The 6,000-nt window shown below is 34.9% G+C and overlaps 1 non-coding gene and 1 pseudogene across 1 annotated transcript; one reads left to right on the forward strand and one right to left on the reverse strand.

The window, feature by feature from the left end:
* LOC132167239 (uncharacterized) overlaps positions 1 to 6,000 on the reverse strand; it is a 101,008-nt pseudogene that overhangs the window by 78,049 nt on the left and 16,959 nt on the right.
* Positions 4,989 to 5,095, forward strand: LOC132168294 (small nucleolar RNA R71). The gene has a single exon (XR_009438812.1). It is a non-coding gene; the product is annotated as a small nucleolar RNA R71 (small nucleolar RNA).

A 6,000-nucleotide genomic window follows, 5' to 3' on the forward strand; every position in this document is an offset into this window, starting at 1 on the left:
GAGGAGGAAAAACATCCGAAGGATTTGACCCTTTGTTGGTTGCATAGATAGCACAAACAAGCAACCGAAGGTTTTGACCCTTTGAAATTGATGGTACATGGAAGGATATCGAAGACCCAATTCTCTTATGGCTGAACCAATTTGGAACATCATTACTAGGGATCGAGGCGAATGATACAATACTGATCATCATGCATGGTTTGTTGTAAAATTAAATGGATGGTGCAAAAATTCTTATTGATGCTAAATAATATTAATCCGAACAATTAACAATAAGATAAATAAATTACAATAAATAAAAATAGGGCAAGGAAAAATCTCACAAAATTATAGAATCACGTAAGAGCGTTATCCTTAAAAGTTGATTTCGTGCCTCTTTGAGTGTATAACTTGGTAAGATCGGATCACTTGATACACAACCTCCCAGGATTAGACTATAGCGTCTTCCTTCGTTAAAAACACACTTTCAAATAATGAAGATCTAATAAACAACACTTTTTTAAATTGAAGAGGATGAAAAATTGAGTAGCAAATAACTCTATTTTTTCTCTTTAGTAACAAAGAAAAATTCTGGAGCATGAAAATGAAAATCTCACTAAAGAGTGTAATATTTTGGATGATATTTTGTCAAAGTGGAACACTTGCTTATATAGACATGTGAATCTTTTTTTCTTTTAAAGCTCATTATCATGTAATCCATGCATTAAAAACAAACGGTCAACATATAAAAACAAACGGTCAACAAAGCTCATTATACGTTGAAGACAAATGTTTTTAATGTAATAAAAACCAACGGTTAAAAAAATAATAGCTTGTAAAAGGTTTTTATTGCCCAACGGTCATAAACCATATCTGGTTTTTCCCCAATAAAAACTCATGAATGGATCTTACTGTCAAATGGTCAAAAAATTAATAGGTAAATACAAACAAATATTTGTAACATCACAACAATTCCCCACATGTTACAAATATTAGAATAGAAGGAGATTGAAAGCATGCATCGATATGGTACCTGAAAGTTTTAACCACACCTAGGATAAATAAGTAGGAATTTAATGAATTGTGGTAGAGTTAGACTCTTTTAACCAAATTCAAAAGTTGAGCAAACTTATTGTTGTGCAAATTTATTTAACTCGCAAGTGCACAAATCAATTGTAGTTAATGGATTGCAAGTGCGAGATCGAACCCATAGGGAATTGTATTCTTGAAACCAATTTTAAATCTAAATTAATTAAACCCTAGTCTAGTTCCAAATTTTTGAGAGATTTTTTTGTTTGAATGAAAAAGCAAAAGCATGAGCAATTTAAAGTGATTGAAATCTTATGACGAAGCACTAAGGTTTCGGAATCCGCACTCACAAATTCATAACAACATAATTTCATGATCTATAATATTCCCCAAAGTTCTCACATATAAATCTTAAGTTTGTTTTACTATTGCTTCAAAGAATTAATCAAAAGATCCCATGTGTCCATTCATAACCCAAATCACAAAAGAAATCTAATATTCGATCAAATCATTAACTGTATCCGTAAATCACAAGAAAATATCCAATCTTTATCAAACATCAATTGTATCCAGAGAATAAATCACAGGGGAAATCCAATTTTTAACAAAGAAAACCAAGCAATCAATTGTATTGAATAATCTTAAATCATCAAGTATATCCTTGAATCACAAAAGATATCCAAGAGTTATTCAATCCAATTGATTAGAAGTAAAACAATAGAGCAATTAAACCATTAAATTGGGAAATATTACATACATGAAACAAAGTTGCTAATCATAAGTGAGGCTTCATCTTCAACCTTAGTTGAAGGTTTAGCCTCTCATGTTATTGAAAGACAAAACAAAATTGATTGAATTCATAATGTAAAATCGAGTACTTACAAATAAGAATCACAAAGTAGAGATTCAAAAGTTAGGAAAACCTTAAACTCTCTTCTTTCTCCTCTGCAATCTTCAAATTCGTAGCCCCCTCAACTAATCTGATAATTCCCTATTTATAGACCTAAAACTTAGGGTTTACAAGTTGAAATCGGATACAATTCGTCCAGGTTTGTACCATTTAATTGCGGGATGATTTTGGAATAGTAAACGTCCGAATTAGGAAAACTCTATTTCACAATGAATTGTATTATTTTGAGTTAGCTTTCCAACGCCACTTGAATCACCTCAATAGGATATGTGAGTGAAAAGTTATGGTCAAAATACTGAGACATGTAGAATCTGAATTTGAATCCAATTCGAAATTTTATCCAATCTTATCCTTAATCCGATTTACCCATTTCTTGGATTTGGTTAAACTTAACCACATCATCTAGGTCTTCTCAAAGTATGTTTTCTTCCAAAAAGTAGTTTTTCTTCAACACCTACAAAATACTAAAAACACAAAACTAACACAGAACATCAGATAATAACACAGCTAAAGGATTAACACAAGTAAATTAAGGGGTCCAAATATGCAATATTTGGCACACATCAAACACCCCCAAACTTAACTTTTGCTAGTCCCTTAGCAAAACAAAACGAAAAATAGAATGAAAACAAAACAAAACAAAACATAAATCCTCTTTCATGGGAGAGACGATTGCATTTAGCATATGCAACAAGCCTTTTAAACCCCTAGGCATCCCTAGTGGACGAGTGAAGTCTCGTGAGGGCTTAACATGAATGATACCCACAAACATTGTAGTACTATGTTGTTAACAAGAAAGAAGTTTCACATAAACCATGGTTCTTATTCATGAGCAAACTTAAAAAAAAAACAAACACCATCATCACTGTCAAAAGGAAATCCAGAATCAAATCACTTATAAATGGACAATTTAGACCTCATATGTTCTGAAAAGTGTAAAGTGTAATTAGGATACAATCATGAAGCTTTCAGCTTAAACTCAAGACAAGTTCCATAAAATTTGTAAAAAACTCTATCAAATGAAACAACCAAGGCAAGATATGCATTTTTTTTTTTTTTTTTATTTTTTTACAGGCTCTGCAATGTCTAACTCCCTTAAGCTTTCTAATTGACTCATGTAACAAGTGTTAGGCCAATGACTCCCAAGCCAGGTGGCTTTAGGGCACTAGATGTAGAACATCCCTAAGGGCTTATTAACTTAAGTAAAAAAGGCTACGAAGTCAGATTAGCCATATCATAAATCAACACTGAGTTTCACACCTTTTGACGCGAACACTCAATGCTTAATGAGGCAAGAGGTTCGGTTACTCAGCGGAAAACTCAACATGATCTTTCTTTTCTTTTTCCTTCTCTTTATTTATTTATTTATTATTATTATTATTTCTATATATCTTGCAAGCCAATGGTTATTTATCAATAGGACATCCCACAAATCTCAAAGAGAACAAGCTTAAGCTCAAACATCATACCTCACAGAAAACATGCTAATGTGCTCATAAAAATTTATCTCAAAACAAGTGAAATCTCTTTTACCCAAAAATAAGTCAAAGGACTCAGACTCCAAATGACATAATGATGTGTTCAACCCTTTAAGCAAGCTAATGAAATGCAAACCATAGTCACAGTTTAACTCAAACTTGACAAAAACATAGCATAATTTTTTTTTTTTTTTAACACAAAAAGACAAATAAAAATAAACAAATAAAAACAAAAATAAATAGACAAAGTGTTTTTCCATACCCCCAAACTTGAATTACACATTGTCCTCAATGTAGGCAGAAACACAATACCAAGAGGTATAAGGAACCAGAGTGAGCAAAGAGACGACCCCCAAACTTACTCATAATAACACCTGTCCTGAAAAACACAAAAATAAAACAAAAATGAAGATAGACGAAACAACACAAAAAATGACTAAAAATACCAAAGAAAAAGGAATGCCTCCCATAAGCACTAAGTTTACAGTCTTCAGCCAGACTTCTCACCGCTGATGATTAGGTAGACGACGTAGGATCTTCCAAAGGCAATTCCTCACTCTCCGAAATTTCCAGTTCCAAGAACGGCTTCAACCGTTGACCATTGACCTTGTGAGTACTTCCATTCTTAGGATCCTCGATTTCGATGGCTCCATGAGTAGAAACTGCACGCACTATGAATGGTCCAGTCCATCGGGATTTGAGCTTTCCTGGAAACAGATGCAGACGTGAGTTGTAAAGGAGGACTTTCTGACCAACTTCAAATGATTTTCTCAAAATGTTTTGGTCATGAATCTTCTTCATCTGAGCTTTGTATAGCTTGGCACAGTCGTAGGCATCATTCCTCAATTCTTCTAATTCATATAGCTGTAGCTTCCTTTGATCACCAGCCTTGGTGAGACTGAAATTCAGCTGCTTTATAGCCCAATAAGCCCGGTGCTCTAATTCCACAGGGAGGTGACAAGCCTTGCCATACACGAGTCGGTAGGGAGACATGCCAATTGGAGTCTTGAATGCAGTCCGGTATGCCCACAGAGCGTCATTAAGTCGAAGAGACCAGTCCTTCCTCGTCGGGTTCACCGTTTTTTCTAATATCCTCTTGATTTCTCTGTTGGGGTGATTCCGCCACCCTGGATTGTAAGTTTCGGAAAACAGTCCAGTGGTGGGTTTTTTTGTACTCATTGAAGGCATTGACTTACTCAGTTGGGTACTCTATTGACAGAGTTGGGCAGTTTTGAGTGAAGTGCGTTTGACTATCACATAACCCGCATGCATCAACGTGGTAAGTATTTGCTGCATTCACTGGTTTGTTTAAGACCATAGTGTCAAACTGACGCCTAAGAACCTTGAACTCCTCCCTTAATTCAGCATCGTTCCTCACCTCATAGATGCTTCCTGTCTTGGGAGCGGGTTGTTGTCTGTCCCAACTATCTTGAAAATCCCATTGTTGTGCTCGTTCAGCCATTTCATCCAAAGTTTTATAAGCTTCATCCCCAGTAAGACTTAAGAATTCTCTACCATTCATCGTCTCAAGCGAGTTTCGCTCACTTGGTGTTAGTCCCCTGTAGAAAATTTGAACTAGCACCTCATTCTCAAACCCGTGGGGTGGGCATTTTATAGTAAGCTCTTTAAACTTCTCCCAGCTATCGGTGAATCTTTCCCCTTCTTTTTGTCTGAAATTGGTGATCTGTAGACGGAGGGCATTGATTTTGGAAATTGGGAAGAACTTGTGGTAAAACTTGCTTTGCAACATATCCCAAGAAGTGATAGATCCAGGTCTATTGTTGAGTAGCTAGGATTTCGCCCTATCATGTAGGGACAGAGGGAATAACCGAAGGCGCACCGCTTCTGCTGGGGCATTTTACGTATTAACAATGTTGCAAATTTCCAAAAAAATCCTCACATGAACATATGGATCCTCATTCTCTAATCCTCTAAATGCAGGAAGGTGACTTATTGTACTCGGCTTCAGCTCGAAGCGAGTAGCTGGCAACACTATACATGACGGTGTGTTGGTAATGTTGGGTACGAACAGCTCCCTAAGGTATCTAGGTTGATTTTGTTCTCCCATCTTAACAGACTTTTCCAAATTAGACTCGGAACTTTGAGAATTGGTGGGTGAGTTTGGTGGCTATCTTAGATTCTCTCTCGTCGTTCTTTCAATTTTGGGATCAAAAGTGTTTAACTCCAGATTTAAAGATCTACGACCTAACATGCAAAAAGGAACTAACAAACTAACAAACTAACAAACTAACAAACTAAAAACTGAAATTGAATTGAAGTAAATTAAATTATATTAAACTAACTAAACACAATTGCAAGCATAAATTAATTTAAACAGAAACTAAAAACTTATGAAAAAGGACCAAAAGATTTTGGCTAAAATCTACTAAACTGTTGCGGTTACTGTCTTGGCCAAAAGTGCAATCGATTGTAACAGGGCTGTAACACAAACAAGACAACAACAACAAAAAACAAAACCAAAATTTTTTTTTTTTTTTTAATTATTAGTAACAAGATTAAAACAAAACAAATTGCAGAAAAATAAAGTCCTAATTATAACTAGTAGAAGAACAAAATTAATCTAGAAATAAATTGGTTTCAAAA

This window comes from Corylus avellana, chromosome ca1 (assembly GCF_901000735.1).
Source record: "Corylus avellana chromosome ca1, CavTom2PMs-1.0".
Taxonomy (NCBI): Eukaryota; Viridiplantae; Streptophyta; class Magnoliopsida; order Fagales; family Betulaceae; genus Corylus; species Corylus avellana.